The sequence below is a fragment of the Mesocricetus auratus genome, unplaced genomic scaffold (assembly GCF_017639785.1).
Source record: "Mesocricetus auratus isolate SY011 unplaced genomic scaffold, BCM_Maur_2.0 Super-Scaffold_6730, whole genome shotgun sequence".
NCBI lineage: Eukaryota > Metazoa > Chordata > Mammalia > Rodentia > Cricetidae > Mesocricetus > Mesocricetus auratus.
The window spans coordinates 66716046-66733485 of NW_024429184.1; the positions used below are offsets into that span (position 1 = coordinate 66716046).

At 44.1% G+C, this 17440-nt stretch overlaps 1 pseudogene; it reads right to left on the minus strand.

Moving 5' to 3' along the window:
• Positions 1–11297: 11297 nt before the first annotated feature.
• LOC101827301 lies at positions 11298–12344 on the minus strand (annotated as a pseudogene).
• Positions 12345–17440: the final 5096 nt, after the last annotated feature.

The window sequence follows — 17440 nt, forward strand, 5'->3', positions numbered from 1 at the left end:
TTTGAAACATTGGGGAGGATAATCACAGGATGTTTGTAAGCACTAGGTCATTTTGTAGAGAGATGTGAGCAACCATGGATGCTAGTGTGCATAGGGGTCTTGCAAGCTGCCCCCCATGGATATCAAGGGATGACTGTCATCACAGACTTCTCTTTTGGGCCATCTGCATCCTAGCAAAGGTGGCTACTTCTGACTTATTATGCCCATTATTTACCTGTGTCACTTTTTCAATTGAGGTTCCCTAACACTTATTTGGGACACTCTCTATATCCAAGTGTCCTTAAAATAATGACACTATTTTTTTTCTGGACCTTGACTGATTTACTATCCTTCAGAGACAAAGAATTATTCACTAAACAATTATTAACTCTTCTTCTTCTTCTTCTTCTTCTTCTTCTTCTTCTTCTTCTTCTTCTTCTTCTTCTTCTTCTTCTTCTTCTTCTTCTTCTTCTCCTTCTTCCTCAGACAGTCTTTCTCTGTATTGCTTTGGAACCTGTCCTGGAACTCACTTTGTGGACCAGGCTGGCCTTGAACTCACAGAGATCCACTTGCCTCTGCCTCCTGAGTGCTGGGATTAAAGATGTGCACCACCAATGCCTGGCGACAGTTATTAATTCTTACAAACAGTAGTCTCCTCAACTTCTTTGACTATGAAAGTGCAGATGCCCAGCTCTTCTGGGATGTCCCTCAGCTTCTGGGAGCTATATTTCCCATGGTCAGCATCTTCTGGAAGACTGCATACTGTGGCTAGAGACGTTGATAAATAAAAAGGCACAGCTGGCCAGCAAGATGGCTTGGTGGGTAAAAGCACCCACTGCAGGGGCTTAATGACCTGTGTTAGATCTCCAAAACCCACAGTAATGGAGACCCAACTCCTGAAAGTTGTCCTTGGGCCTCCACACATGGGCCATGACATGCGCATACCTGCACTCACATACATCACACATACAAATATACTACTAAAAAATGAAAACAGAATTTTAGAAGGCACAGCTGCTTCTGTCAGTGTAGCACATCCAGATGGGGCCACTGGCCCCTGTGCTCCCACCATGTAGCTAAGCTGAGTCAGCCCCGAACCCTCTCTCCACCCAGTTTGCCGTAAACCTCTCTCACAGACAGGCTCTCTACCATGCATCTGGCTTCCCATTTGCTATCCTGCCATCTTCAAGACACCCCGAAGTACAATGCAACATGACCTCAGAAAGCTGGCATTGTCCTGGATTGGTGACCTTTAGGGTTACAGGCTTTGTTTATCTACCTTGGCAAAGGAAGTAGAACACCGTGGCACTATGTGCAAGAGCTTGAGTTCGGCTTTACTGCCAAGACAAGGCATTGGCAGAACGGGTGACTGTCCTAAAGCTGCAGGCTGTGTCCTCCAGGCTTTCCTCTTGGTCACCACTTGCAGAAATTCACCCATCTTCGATGTTTTCTTCAAGGAGGCACCTTGTACATTTCGATGGTTGCTGTTGAACCACTGAAGACAATTATTCTCCATCTTGTTAATTCATGCTGCCATAGTTTGTCTTTCCTTTTGCCCTTTGAGTTTATTCTGTTGTTTATTCTTTAACTTTTCAGGTGTCTCATATTTATTTGTTGGTCTCTCTCTGCCCCCTCCCCTTCCGTGTGTGGCATATGCATATCATACATGTTGAGGTCAGTAGCTGGTTCTCTCCTTCCACCATGGGGATTCTGGGGACAGAACTCAGCTTGGTGGCAGAAGTTCTTGCTCACTGAGCCATCTCACCAGTCCTATTCAACATCTTAAAATTGACTCATTAATTTTGAGGGGGAACTTCTCTAATAAAAGTATTTAAAACTATGGTATCCTTTGAAGTGTGAAAATACAGCGCTATAATTTGCACTTCTCTAAGTGTGAGCTACACATAGTGATTTCCTTTGTCAGAGTACACCATGGAGAAATTGGGGGTGGGTAGTGACTTCACAGGGTAAATGTGCTATTCCACATGAATTCCAGATGAATAGATCAATAGCCACAGATTTAGTCTATTGGCAAGATTTATCATTGATACCATGTGATGAAGACATCACTTTGCCTCTGTGGTCTCCATCCACAAAAGCCACAAGTCCAACTTAGTCAAGAGAAAATCTCAGACAAATTCCAATAATGGAACATTATAAAACATATGATTAGTAGTCTTCAATATTATCTATGTCATTATAATTAAAGGAAGTCTGAAAAACTATCAGAAAGGCAGAATGATAACATAATGTGGTGTTCTGTTTTGGGTGGGATCCTGTAACAGTAAATGATATTAAAGTAGCATATAAGACAGTCTGAGTAAAGCATGAAAATTGGTTAGCAGTAGCATTTTAATCTATACTCTATAACAATAGTATATGTAGAGCTAAGCATTGACTATGACAAGAATGTATCATGCTGTGGAAGATGTGAAGAAGGGAATCTAGTGTGGACTACATTAGGATTCTTTGAATTGCCCTTTCCTAGTGTCTCTCAGTGTAAGCTGATTTGAATGCACAGACGTGTATGAATTTGGTTCTTGAATATTTTTAGCTCCTTTTGAGAAAGGGTCTTGCTGTGTGGTCCTAGGTCACCTTGGCTCACAGCACTCTCTCAAGCAGTCACCAGCATTACTTCTGCAGGTGTGCTCCAGCAGTGCATCCTCCAAGGCGCTGCCTCCCTAGGTGTGCTCCACCCGTGCTGCCTCTCCCTAGGTGTGCTCCAGCATCGCTGCCTCTCCCTAGGTGTGCTCCACCCGTGCTGCCTCCCTAGGTGTGCTCCAGCATCGCTGCCTCTCCCTAGGTGTGCTCCACCCGTGCTGCCTCTCCCTAGGTGTGCTCCACCCGTGCTGCCTCTCCCTAGGTGTGCTCTACCCGTGCTGCCTCTCCCTAGGTGTGCTCCAGCATCGCTGCCTCTCCCTAGGTGTGCTCCAGCATCGCTGCCTCTCCCTAGGTGTGCTCCAGCATCGCTGCCTCTCCCTAGGTGTGCTCCAGCATCGCTGCCTCTCCCTAGGTGTGCTCCAGCATCGCTGCCTCTCCCTAGGTGTGCTCCAGCATCGCTGCCTCTCCCTAGGTGTGCTCCACCCGTGCTGCCTCTCCCTAGGTGTGCTCCACCCGTGCTGCCTCTCCCTAGGTGTGCTCCAGCATCGCTGCCTCTCCCTAGGTGTGCTCCAGCAGTGCTGCCTCCCTAGGTGTGCACCAATAGGCCATCATGGTTCCATATTTTTTTTCCAGATTCATTGTGACTTCCCCTTTAACTCATGGCTTACTCAGAAGCATGATTTTTGTTTTGGTTTGCTTTTTCAGGACAGGGTTTCTTTATGTAGTCCTGGAGCTCACTCTGTAGACCAGGCTGGCCTTGAACTCACAGGGATCTGCCTGCCTCTGCCTCCTGAGTACCGCGATTAAAGGTGTGTGCCACCACCCCCAGGCTTGCAGTATAACATTTTTTTTATAGTTTCAAATATTTGAGAACTTTTACTTAATGTTTTTTGTCAATTTTCTCCTGGTTTACACTGAAAAGAAGGATCACAGTCAACAGAATATGTGTATATTAGCATTTCAGGATTTTCTTGCTGACCATATTGTTAGTTTTCTAGATGGTTCATGGTTATTGGAGAAATGTGTATATTTTACACTTGTAAGATGATTTAAAAAATCATCAAGTCAAATTTATTGTTTTTGCAATTAGGTTTATATTCATTGAACTGGATAGTTTTATGTTAACTTAAGCTAGAATTATCTGAAAGGTGGAAACCTCAATTGAGAAAATGCTTCCATAAGATCCAGCTGTAAGGCATTTTCATGACTGGTGGTTGATGGGGAGGACCAACCCATCATGGGTGGTGCCATCCCTGGGCTGGTGGTCCTGGGTTCTATAAGAAAGCCAGTAAGGAAGGTTCTGCTATGGCCTCTGTATTAGCTCCTGCCTCCAGGTACCTGCCCTGTTTGGTTTCTGTCCTGGCTTCCTTTAGTGAAGGACAATGTAGCAATGTAAGCCTTTCCTCCCCAGTTTGCTTTTTGGTCATGGTCTTTTGTTGTGACAAGAGAAAACCTAAGTCATTTACTTATGCATTTTTTGTCTGCTTCAATAATTAAGAGAATTGGAACCTCCCGTTATGATGGCAATTTTTTCAAGGCTGCCATGTCCATTTTTTAAAAGTTTTATTTCATGTTTAGTTATTTGAAACTTTTATTATTATGCAGCTATGGCAATCATCATTTTGTCTAAACATTTCCTGTTAGAAGCACACCAGCTGTAGGTTAGTAACTTTTTGCGATGTTGTCCTTTTATTTTCAACCTTTGTATCCCATATGTTTAGGTGTGTCTTTTGTAAATAGCATACCTCTGTCAATATTTGCTTTTTAACAAGCACATTTCGTTCTTTCACTCTAAAGGCGGATCAATGCTTCTAGTTTCACTGTCTGTATTGTTTCATTCCAATTTGTTTCCCCGGCTCCCATGCCTCATTTTAAGCACCAAACAGCAAGATTTTACTGTGCACATTCACGCCCTCGTCTTTTTCTTGCACCCCATACCCATCCCGTTGAGGGCTGTAGTCTCTGTCTATGCGTCAGCACACAGTACCAGCACTGCCCCCTATCACTAGCCAAAGCCAGTACTCAGCACCCACACTTACCCTTGCTCCTCCCTGAGGAGGCTTCCTGGGGCTTCATGCTTTGTGCTTGCTTCTGTGTTCAGTGGTGGATCTTACTGGGGGCATGGCTGTCCAGTGTCATAGGGAAAACTTTACTTAGCACACTTGAGTACCACCTAACATTTCCTTGGTGACTGACAGCTGCTAATTGAAGAAGACAGAGTGGGTAGAGAAAGCCCTTAGCAGGGGCTCTGAGGGAGAAGAAGGTACTCTGTAGTTGTAAGAGCAAACTTCAAGTTGCTGCTCAAGCAACGTGTTGAGAACAATCCTTTGAAAGGATCTGTGTTTGCGCAGGAGAAAGTTAAAGCTTACCATTGTGTTGCACATTTAACTTTCTTTGCCTTTGCGCTTACAAGGTGTGCTCCCTTATTTCAAAAGCAATCTTCACAATTTTTTTTGTTTTGAATACAGATGTTCAGAAAGGTATTTGGCACTACAGGATTGCAGTATTAGGTACACTCAGTTGTTTGCAGGCTAGGTGCGGTAACTGAAGCCATGGAAGACAATGACATATGAGAGAAACTCCTAAAGCTAAAGACACATCTGTAGGGATAGAAAGAGAAGTGGAAGCAGATTGCCCCATATCATGGGAGAAACCAGGCCATACCCGGAAACACACCTGGATTGGAACCGCTGGTCATGAGGAAGGGCCAGGAGGAAGGGAGCCAAGGAAACACAGGGGGAAATGATATTCATTGAAATCAAGGTGCTTGTGCAGGGGCAGAGGACAGGGTCTTAAGAGAGGCTTTTCTTATCTAGGGGAACAGGACAGGGTAGTATGCATGGGTTCAGAAAGCATGAGGCCATTACCAGGACATGGAAGAAAATGAAGGAGTCAACAACACTGACCCATTGTGAAGAAGTGACATGCTGAGGGCATGGAGAAAAGCTGGAGAGGTTAAGGAGGGCAGACTTGGGAATGGTATGTAAATGCCCCGACCCTCGTGACATTCAACATGGGGGCTGGAGGGCACCTAGGAGAAAGATAGGGGACAGGACATCTGAAGAATGGATGCCAAGGATTCTGACCAAGGCGACAACTTTATTTCATCCCAAAGGGATTTGTATAGGGGAAGGGAGGAGGGGAAGGAATAGGAGATGCACTGCAGCTGCAATGACCCTGGCAGAGCAAAGATCAGTGGGATGGGTAGGTCATCCTGTGTCCTCTGGTAACCTAACTTCAGATTCTAACTTTATCTTTCACATTCTACCTTCTATTGTTCAAGCCTATGCCCTAGTGACTAGGCAGATAAGCTGCAGGTCTGTTTCCTTGGAACTTGCTTCCTATTTTGAGTGGTGGTATTTCAGCAATGTGACCTGGAGTCACATCTTATCTATGAGGAGGGCGTGATAATGCTATGGCTGAATTATGGCGAAGGCCCCCGACAGTATGTAAGTCTAGAAGACATTCTGCCATTGCTGAAGACCCCTCGAGGCTAGTCAGGCCTGTTTTGTAACATGAGGGCCAGGTCTCAGCAGAATGTCCATGTTGACTCAGGCAGACACGCTGGCTCAGGATGGGGAGACGAGATGTGGAAAATGACAGTCTAAGTGATTACAGATGTGAACCATGCCTCTGGTCCAGGGTGGAAGGAGATGAAAAGGGTGGTGCTTGCAGAGAAGGTGCTTGCACTGGTTTTGGACTTGGAGTTTTTGACAACTTGACACAAATGAGAGACGTATGGGGAGAGGCATGCTGGAGGAATTGCGCTATCGGGTTGGCCTGTAGGTGTGTGTAGGGATTTTGTTGATATTGTTTTATTGCTATGGAAGGACAGAGCCTACCGTGGTTGGCACCACTTCTGGGCTTGTGGCCCTTGGCTGTAGAAGAAATCAAGCTGAGCAAGCATTCATTCGTGGTCTCAGCTAGGACTGTAACTTGTAAGCCAAGTTTCTCCTTTACTCCCTATACTGAAATCTAGCTTCTGCAGGTCAGAGAAACTAAAGGGGCGCTACTAAACACATGGGAGACTTATCTGAGTGGGCAAAGCTTAATTCTTCATTTTATTTTTCTCCTGTTTCTTCTTCTTCTGTCTTTATTTTTCTCTTATCCCTTTTTATACCACCGAAAGCAAAAATTTCTGTGTAAGAAAAGATTACCTCACAACCACAAGTTACAAATTTTCCAAAATCAAATTAAAATATTTACACAGGAAGAAATCACATCAGGATCACAACAAGTTGCATGTAGTCAAACATTTCCCTTTGTATTAATTTGTTTTAATGTCCCCACCATAACATCTTTACCCCAAAGCAATGATTCTTTTATTTTTGATTAACAAAGTTTTAAGCAAGCCAATTATATTTCGGCCAGTTCTGTTGTACTGGCAGGTAGCTGTTAGCAGTTTCAGTGTAGCAGATTCCTACAAAGCTTTACTCAAACGGTCAACTAACCATCTATTTTTCTTTACATACAACAGGATCATTTAATTTCCTTTATCAACTTTTTCATTTTTCAACCTGTGATTAATTTTGGAAGCTTCATGACCAAGGAACCCAGATCTCACCTTGCATGGACATAATTGCTGTCTTTGATCATCAGCCTATTTTTTTTTTCCACAGGCAGAATTCATGGGCCTAAAATGCATGAAAGTACCTTGTTCTTTTCCCCCATCATCGGCAAGTCTCACATCTAACAGAGAGCGAGATGACTTCTCAGCTTATTTCTGTGCTTGGCATCTCTCATTGAAGCAGCTGGCAGAGCAGCACAAACCATTTCCTAATCATCTTCATTAACCGTCTTAAGCATCTGTATCTTTTAGGATGACTAAGAAAGTTCAATTAAATCACGAAACCAACTAAGCAGCATTGCTCTAATAAGCATCATCTTCATTATGATCTGCAAATAAACTTCCCATGAAACAATCACAGTGGTATTCTTTTATATAATAGCTACGCCATGCCAAAACCAGTAGGAACGGGGCAGTAGCAAGCAGGAGAAAGCACTGCAGAAACAAGGGGCATTCTGGAGACAATCCCCCAGACCGCCTCGCCAGGGTGCCTCCATCATAGCTTTGCTCTCTGGTGAGGTGTATTCCATAAGCTCCTTTGCTGACCACAGCTCCTCTGACATGGCCGCCAACAGCCCTAGTTGCTTTTGTTCATGGTGTTTATCACCGCAACAGAAAGCAAAGTAGAACAGTTCTGGAGTTTGACTATTTGTACATCATTGAGATTTCACAGGGTAATGGATGATCAGGCCCAGATATAGCCAAGGTTATTCATGGATTGTGAGTCATGGAATAAACGAAATGGAAAATAAGCATCAGAATGTTCATGTCCTCAAACATCTAAAATAAGTTTTACTTATATATAGAATGTGCTAAATCATATATAATGGATAAGGCACGTATACAAAGAATGCATACAAGTAATGTACAGTTGTGTTTGTCTAGCCTTTTCGGTATAATTTTGTAAACACAAAAGCAAGGAAAAGAAGAAAAACCCCACATGTATATGTAAAATAAATAGGTTCACATGAGGATAAACCAAAATGCTAACAGTGAGATCATGGTTAATTTTTCCCTTCCTAAACATTGGGTAAAGATCACACAGTGCATATAGAATTATAGGAGACACTGACTGCAACTTACACATGAAAAGGATATGGCTCAGCAAAATGAACTTTGCTCTTTCAGGATACCCTGACCTTCCAGGAAGTAATATTGTGGACTACAGAACATGCTGTGATATATTAGCATCTTCCAATACATTAGAATGCTTAATACAAACAGTCACTTTCTTTCCGGTCATTTTAGCTATAGGACATCAATCAGAACTAATTATTTAGAATTTATAAATATTTATTCTCAAGATAAGTTCCTGATGTTGGTCGTGTTGACTTCCTGTATAAAGTTGACAGGGATGTTCTGCCAGGCTTCCTCTTCTTAGGGTTATACAGAATGTTGTACAGAATGACTTCACAGAGCAAGAGAAAGCAGGCAAGGGGAGCTTGACCACACAATTATAACTGGCAACTTGTCAAAATAATACATTTACATAGACATTCCTGATCCCTCCTTTCAATCTTGTTTGTTCCATGTTTTTGAGTATTAACTATACCACCAGTAGATATGGACTTTTTAAATATAAGTGTGTGTGTGTGTGTGTGTGTGTGTGTGTGTGTAACTATTCATGTATCTTTGATGTATGTTAAATCAGAAATTCTGATGTCCTGCTGTTTGTGAGGGCATAATGTTGTTACTTTTCAAACCTCTCAAGTGATTCTTGCAAAAAAAAAAAAAAGTACACTCAGTTAATTTGAATACAATCATTTCAGCCCCAGGACCAGCAAGGCATCCTCTGGGCTGTTTATATGCCCCTGTTTTGATGTCCAGCTATTAGTTTATCACCAACTAATAAAGCCTGAGGTACCCATCCTCAGGGTTTGTTTTTCTGTCTCTCTTCGTTGAGACATGTGACTGACAAACTAGCTAACTGAGGAATACAAAGATCCTGCCTAAAAGAATTAGACACAGGGATCTCTAAGGTTCTCAGATGACAGAATGAAAGAAGCAGTTGAGTGGAAATCAACACTTGTGACAACTCACAGAGCACTGTTTCACAATGGTCAGCATGGCCTTGGGGCCACGACTGTCAGGGGCTTTAGAGGGCCTCCTGGAGGGAGCCCCCCCCCAGGACAGGGAGGCAGCAACTACAGAGGCTACAAAAGATGTAATCAACTCAGATCACAGTTGCTTTTAGCATCATTTTGCCTGCCTACACCATACGTTTTTTTTTTTTGTTTTGTTTTTATGATGATTGCAATTCCCTAGAACTGCTAAGCTAAGGCTAAACTCTCCCTTACTTGAGTTGCTTTTGTCAGGTATTTGGTGTCAAAGCTAAATACAATGACTTAAGTATTATGTTTTAATTGACTTTTAAATACTCTTTGATAAATTGCTCTTTCATATATAAAATGAGAAGGTTCCTCAAGGTTCTTTCGCCACTGTGGAGTCCTTTGACTCATGATGAGCATGGAACTGCAATGACTGAATCTCCCCACCCTAGTCCATGCCACATTTGTTGGCTTTTGCCAAGGAGGCAGTATGCTGGGCTGTATGCTCATCATTCTTCCCCAAAACAGTGTCCTCAATGACCTAATTACATTACATTAAACTTCATATCTTACAGGTTTCACTGATATGTCTCCTGATATCACCATTCCTGTGGTTGGAATATCACAGGAACACTTGGTCCCCAACTAATAGTGGTATCTGGGAAATATGTAGAACATTTAGGGGTGGCACCTCTCTGAAGGAAGTGGGTTAAAGGTGTGTGCAAGGGTTTGAAAGAAAATGACCCCCAAAGGTGGTGGCACTATCAAGAGGTGTGGCCTTGCTTCAGATTAATTCCTTTGGCAGAAGAAATCTCAAAACAACCTAGTATAGACTGTCATGTGGATGTTAGTGTTAACTCTAATGAAGTTTTATAATGAAAAGGAAAAAGCTGAGCAAGGAAAAGTATTTGAGGAGAAAAAGGACACCAGAAAATGGAATGGAGCTAAATCCTCTATTCAAGGACATAAATGGATTAAGAAATGGAATAAAGAGAGTGGTGACCTCAGGCGATGGTGACATAGGCACTTAATCCTAACACTCAGGAAGCAGAGGCAGGCAGATCTCTGTGAGTTCAAGGCCAGTCTGGTCTGCAGAGAAAGATTCAGGACAGCCAAGCTTAGGCAGAAAAGACAAAAAGCTGGTGAAGATGTTATTAAACAAGGGGACTATGTTCCAACTCCAGAAAGCAGCAGAACTTGGAGGCCTTGGCCACATGGTTCTGGCTTTAGAGTTACAGAAAGACGAAATGAGTTAAGATCCTGTGGTTCTGGCTAGTTGGGGCTGAAGAATCAGCTGTGATTAACAAGATGCCAGAATGACTAAAGCAAAATTTTCTTTACTGGGATACTTGATACTGCTCAGCTGGACCTAAGAAATTAATGGTGATTAAGAAGAGACAAGCATCACTGAGGTGAAATCTTCTGGGAAGTGTTTCCTGAGAGGACAGAGAAGCTGCCTTCCAGAGGTGGCCAAGGTTGTACCTCATGCTGGCAGTAAAACCAGGTGGTACTGGTTTTGAAGGGATCATGGAGAGCAGCTCAGGCTGGGCACCGAGAGAGGCCAGGAGAGGCCATTGGTGAGGGTGCAGCCTCAGTGGCAGATGAAGGCCCAGGACTGAAGCGTTCATCAGAGAAGCTAAGGCTTGACGTCATGAGGAGAGCCTGTGAGACGCTATTAGTCAAAGTGCAGCCCAGTTGCAGCCCAGGGAGTGGAACCAGCCTGAGTGAAAGAACCGAGTTGCAGTTAACAAAGCTGAATGGAATTGGAGACGTGGAGAGCATTTGGACAGCAGACATGAAGATGCAGAGGTTGGAGTTTGTCCATCTGGCTTTCAGTCTTGCCTTGGGTCAGCATTTCCTCATTATGCTCCCTTCCTGCGTTTTGGAATGGTAATATATATCCTGTGCCATTATATATTGGAAGCATATCAACTGCTTTTTGATTTATTTTTGTTGCTGCTGTTGTTCACTACAAATTGCTTTAATGGGTGGTATCTGTACAAGTGATGTCAGGACGGGACAGCAAATGCAGAGTGGACAAGGCTAGCAGACAGGCTGTGAATGAATAACGAGTTCACACTGCTCCCATGCTTTAGACAGCTCTAGGCCACCTCCTCCTCTGCCTCCTCCTCAAACTCTCCCTCCTCAGCCATGGCATCTTGGTATTGCTGCTCTCAGCCTCCATGAGTCTGAACATGGCTATGAACTGCCCTGAAATGCGTTTGAACAGCCCCTGAATGGCGGTGCTGATGCCAATGAAGGTGGCAGACGTTTTTTAGGCCCCGAGGTAGAATGTCACAGCTGTTTTCACATTGTTGGGAATCAGCTCAGCAAAGTAGCTGCTGTTCTTGTTTTGGACATTAAGCATCTGTTGTCCACCTCCTTCATAGGCATGCAGCCCCGGAACATGGCAGCCACTGTCAAGTAGCGCCCAGGGCGGGGATCATAGGCAACCATCATGTTCTTGGCATTAAACATCTGCTGAGTGAGCTCAGAAACTGTCAGCGCACGGTACTGCTGGCTGCCACGGTTGGTCAACAGAGCAAAGCCAGGCTTGAAGAAGCGCAAGCCAGGGAGGGCACCTTATTTACAGCCAGCTTTGTCAGGTCAGCATTCAGCTGGCCAGGGGATGGCAGGCAAACGGTTACCCCACTCATGGTAGCGGACCCTAGATGGTTCACGTCACCATAAGTGGGTGTGGTCAGCTTTAGGGTTCTGAAACACCTCGTAGAGTGCTTCATTATCAATGCAATAGGTCTCGTCTGTGTTTTCAACAAGCTGGTGCAATGAAAGGGTGGCATTGTAGGGCTCAACCACTGTGCCCGACACCTTGGGGGAAGGCACCACACTGAAGGTTTTCATGGTTCTGTCTGGGTACTCTTCCTGGATCTTGCTGATAAGGAGGGGACCCATCCCAGACCCAGTCCCCCAACCCAGGGAGTTCGTCAGCTGGAAGTCCTGAAGGCAGTCACAGCTCTCAGCTTCCTTCCTCACAAGTCCAACACCGAGTCACCCAGCTCTGCGCCTTCTGTGTAGTGCCCCTTGGCCCAGTTGTTCCCAGCTCCACTCTGACCGAACATGAAGTTATTAGGTCTGAAGATCTCCAAAGAGGGCCTGGAGCGCACTGAATCCATGGTGCTGGGCTCTAAAAGCCCACGAGCACAGCATGGGGCACATGCTTGTGACAGGTGGCCTCTTTGTAGTACACGTTGATGCACTCCAGCTGGAGGTCGCTATCTCTGTGGTACGTGCAGGGGGACTCAGTGCCATGTCCCAGAACTCGGCGCCAATCTGGTTGCCGCAATGCCCAGGTTGCAGGTGCTTGATCTCCCTCAGGGCGGCAGCAACTGCCGAGCGATTGCAGAGGAGGAACAGAGTCTTTTTAAAGTTTTTTTAAAATTTAAATTAAAAACAATCTTATTTTACATACTGATCCCAGTTCCCTCTCCCTCTCGTCCGCCCATGGCTCCCACGAGCCCCCCATCCCACCTTCCATCCACTCCCCAGGGACGGTGAGGCCTTCCATGGGGGGTCATCAAAGTCTATCACATCGTTTGGGGCAGGGTCTAGGCTGAGAGAGTATCCCTCCATAGGGAATGGGTTCCCAAAGTCCATGCACTAGGGATAAACACTGGGAACAGGAGCATCTTTATTTATTTATTTTTATTTTTATTTATTTCGGGTGAATTAAGAGATTGTCATGCATCTCAGGAGAGATTTTGGACTCTGAAATACGTTTGAGACTATTATAGATTCTGGAGACTTTTTATTTTTGGTTTTGGTTTTTTGAGACAGGGTTTCTCTGTGGCTTTGGAGGCTGTCCTGGAACTCCCTTTACAGACCAGGCTGGCCTCGAACTCACAGAGATCTGCCTGCCCCTGCCTCCCTGGTGCTGAGATCAAAGGCATGCGCCACCAACGCCTGACTGGAGTGATTGCGTTTTTATATAATGGCTATAAGCCTTTGGGGGCCAGGGAGTGGAATGTGGTGGTGGTTTGAAAGAAAATGCCCCCAAAGGGCGTGACACTATTAGGAGGTGTGCCCCCCAAATAAAAGATGGCTGATGCTTAAAGACAACTCAGGGTTGTCCTCTGGTCTCCAATGTTTATTCACACACCATGAACAACCCCCCCCACACACACATGTACTCCTCATCACACACAAATATAATGAAAAGAAAAAAAACTTCCTTTACTGTGGTGGAAGGGTACTAATGTGAGGGACACTCGGAATGATAGAGAAGAGGGGAAAGGAGCATTAGTAGAAACAAATTATGCTGGAAAGTGACATAATGATTGCCTTGTATGTTAATTTAAGAAGATTAAAACAGTAAATTGTGTTTACACAGTAACATAGTAATATGAGTAGAACAACTTCATATAAAGAATTATTATAATGTTTATATACATATATGTATATATATTTATTAGAATAACCAGCTAGCTCTTAAAAGAAAAATGGCATTATACCAAAAGTTAAAAACCTGATATTATATCTACATGGTTGGTAACCTTTGTCCAAATGTCACAAACAACAAAAACATGCAGACACACACACACACACACACACACACACACACACACACACACACACACACACTCCTTTGATCACCAGCATTTTTTGTTTTTGTTTTTTTTTTACACTATCAGGAAAGAGTTTGAACCTGAGTAAAAAAAGGCTCCAAATGGCTATGTAAGCCGAGTCAGTGAACATACACTTTCTAGGCAACCAGAGAAGCCCTGAAAGTATTGGGGGAAGACCTCTCCATTCTTCCGAAGTCTCCCCAGTGCAGAGAAGAGATGGAGGAAAGAGAGACTTTTAAGGGTTTGGTGGAGATGATGGAGGTGCAGCTGAGTGAGGTACCATGATCTGTGATCCTGCTGATATAAGCTTTGAAAGATTTGGGTCTGCAGTGGCAGGGACCCAAAAGATCCACAGGATAAGGCAAGGAAGTCTGCGAACCTTCTCACTAGTTCTTCGAACTACATTTAGAGTCTCTGTGGGATGCGTTGACATTAGCAAGCAGTGGCTGGACTGACACCACAGGAAGTACAGGAAACGGCAGTTCCCTTTTTTGATTATTGTCCAGCCAATCAGAAAATAATGGGTGGGTGTTCACAGCAGCCACAGAATGATAGCTTTGGGGACTGAGCTAGCATAAGAAGAGATAGCACAAAGGGTTTTTCTTCTGCTCATATTGAACCAAAGACCAACCTATGAAATGGAAATGCTGAGAAGGGAAGAAAAGAGATAAAACTGGGCTCTCCCCTTAACCTCCTTAAAATCTGCTTACTGCCAGAAAATGATAGTAACAGCAAGAAAAATGTCTATAATCCTGCCAGAAAATAATCAAGAAGAAGGACACTCAGTCTAGAACGAGAGTTTCGAGGATGGTTATTGAGTTTGCTATGGGGAAAGTATGGGTGAGGTAGTTTGAATGTAATTGATCCCGTTATCTCCTAGGGAGTGGCACTATTAGGAGGGGTGGCTTTGTTGAAGTGGAAATGGCCTTGGTGGAGAAAGTATGTCACTGTGGGGGTGGGCTTTGAGGTTTTCTGTGCTCAGGGTACCACACAATGTCTCAGTTGACTTCCTGTTGCCTGCTAGATGTAGGAATCTCAGCTACTACTCCAGCACCACATCTGCCTGCACGCTGTCATGCTCCCCATCATTTTGATAATGAACTGAACCTCTGAAACTGTAAGTGAGCCATCCCAATTAAATGTTTTCTTTATAAGAGTTCCATGGTCATGGTGTCTCTTCACAGAAATAAAAACAATGGGTTTTGGAGTGATGGGACTGCAACAAGCCTGCTTGCCTTGAACGCCTTGCTTTACTGCTTATTAGCAAGTTCCTTCCACTGCTGACTCTCAAGTGTCTTTTTTTGGCCTGTACCTCTGGCATGGCTTTACTTACTGCAGAGCCATTAGTGTATAGGGATTGGAAAATTTTTGCCAGTCATGCTGAACCTCTGGTACTTCGACCCCAGCAACTGGCACCCTGATAGTAGGATTAAGGAGGGCTTCCTGGTAGCCAGAAGAGGTTGCTCCCCAAAGCTACAGCACTCCTAACCTACCTCCCAGATCAACAACAACAAAAAAAAGCACTTTAACTCATGGTGCACTAATAACAGGGCAGAGGAAAGGATAAGGAGGAGGTGGGCAGGAGGTGGCTGTGCTCCCCGTCCCTTTCCTTTGTGCTCCCTGTGTGTATCAGGATAGAAATACAGGATAGGAGAGGTTAGGAAGGAGAAATCATTAGAAAATAGCAGTGAGTGGCATGGAGTTACTCATGCATCCATCCTGGAGGCTTTGCGGCAAAGATGATTGGAGCCTGAGGTTTGGCACTTGGTAATGGTCCTATGAGTCACATGACTCTGTGCTGTGAAGCCTCTTACACACACAGGCCCCAAGGAACTGTAATTCACTGACTATTGTAGTTTATAGTGTCTGTTTCTTCAGACTAGCATTTTTCCTGAGACCTGACCTTCCTGTGAAGTCCAACATCTTTTAACTTGAAGCAACCCTTTTCACTGGACATCTTTCTTAGGAACAACTTTCATTCATATGAACTGTTAGTACACAATCACTTATGTGACATATGCCAAGTTCTTAATGCAAACACATATGCCCAATTAATTATAAATAATATTGAGCACAATACTGGTTCTAGAAGCATTTTTTGTTGTTGTTGTGGAATGTTATTTTAACTATGTAAACATGTGTTGTATTTGCTTATGCTTCAGAATGTTGCTTTAACTGTGTAAAGGTGTGTTACTTTTGTTTATGTTGCATTTATTTAATTATGCAAAGATGTCAAAGATGTGTTGCATCTGTTTTATCTTGCCTGCTTAAGGCATCTGGTTGGTTTAATAAAATGCTGAATGGCCAGTAGCTAGGTAGGAGAGGGATAGGAGGGTCTGTCAGGATGAGAGCATAAATAGGAGGCGATATCTAGGTCCAAGAGAAGGCATGATAGAAGAACAAGAGAGAGCAATTAATTCCCTGGGACCAAAGCCAGGCAGCCACCAGCAGCAGACCCTGGAGAAGCAGGGGAAGTAAGATATACTGAAAGAAGGTAAAAAGCCCCGAGGCAAAAAGACGAGGAGAAGCAGGTTAAGTTCAAAAAGTTAATCAGAAATGAGCTTATGCTAGGCTAAGCATTCAAAGCTAATACTAAGTCTCTGTGTCATGATTTGGGAGCTGGTTGGTGGTCCAAAGGAAAAGGCCTGGTACAGTTTTCTAACCTGAAATAGTTAACAAGTAAACAGCAACAATAAAACAACAACCAGGCTGTGGGAGCCTGGCTTTGGAGGCCTTCAGTTGGAATCAGCCGACTTGCCCAGTTGGTAACTGAGAGGGCCAGAGTGGATTGAGAAAGGGCAGGTAAAGAAGCACAGACGAAGACAGAAACACAGGATATAGTCAGGAGGTCACTCCTGTGAATACTGAATGCCCCAAGTTTATTCTTCAGTGTTCTTAAGTACCCCAACCAGAATGCGGGACATGGCAGAAGACTTCTATTATCTTGTATAAGGAGCAAACAGACTTTCTTCCCTCAGTCCTCCAAGCATTTGGTAACCACACCTGTTATCTGACCTTGGGGGTCAAGAGTAAACACACCCAAGTCTGTTGGTAAGACAACCGCTACCAAGACCAAACCTTCCTGCAGTAGCCAAGCCTTAGACCTTTAGGTCTTTTGACTTATTAAGGACAGTTTTGAACTCTCTGACCTTGAGGCAAGATGAAGAGGGGCCATCTTTATGGCCCCAGCACCAGGCAAACACTTAGCTCATGGGACATGCCTTTGGTTCCCTGTTCCTGTTTGAAGTTTATGTCACTGGTGGGCTATCTTCTCTACCCCATACTAGTCTGATTGGGAGGTAACACACGGCTGTGAGGCACTCACTCTAAATGAGAAGAGTCGGCAGTTTATGTGTTTATCAAGGGTCAGAGCTCCCATTTTAAATACGAATTCTTTGAATGCAATCACTCTAGTTCCCAGGTGGTTGCTGCACAGACTCACACAATGGTTTCGTTCTCCTTCTAGGCTTGCTTTTTAATTTCTCACTACAGCTTATTTGCGGCTGCCCAGAGTTTGGGAATGGAATAAATGATCAGAGGGCTACGCTAGCAGTATTTATGCAAACAATACTTTTCAAGTTGAGGGTTGTTTGCAAAGACTTCTGTCACACGATAACTTTATTCTACTGGGTTGCTGTCAAATGTTAGCCCTCACACGAAGC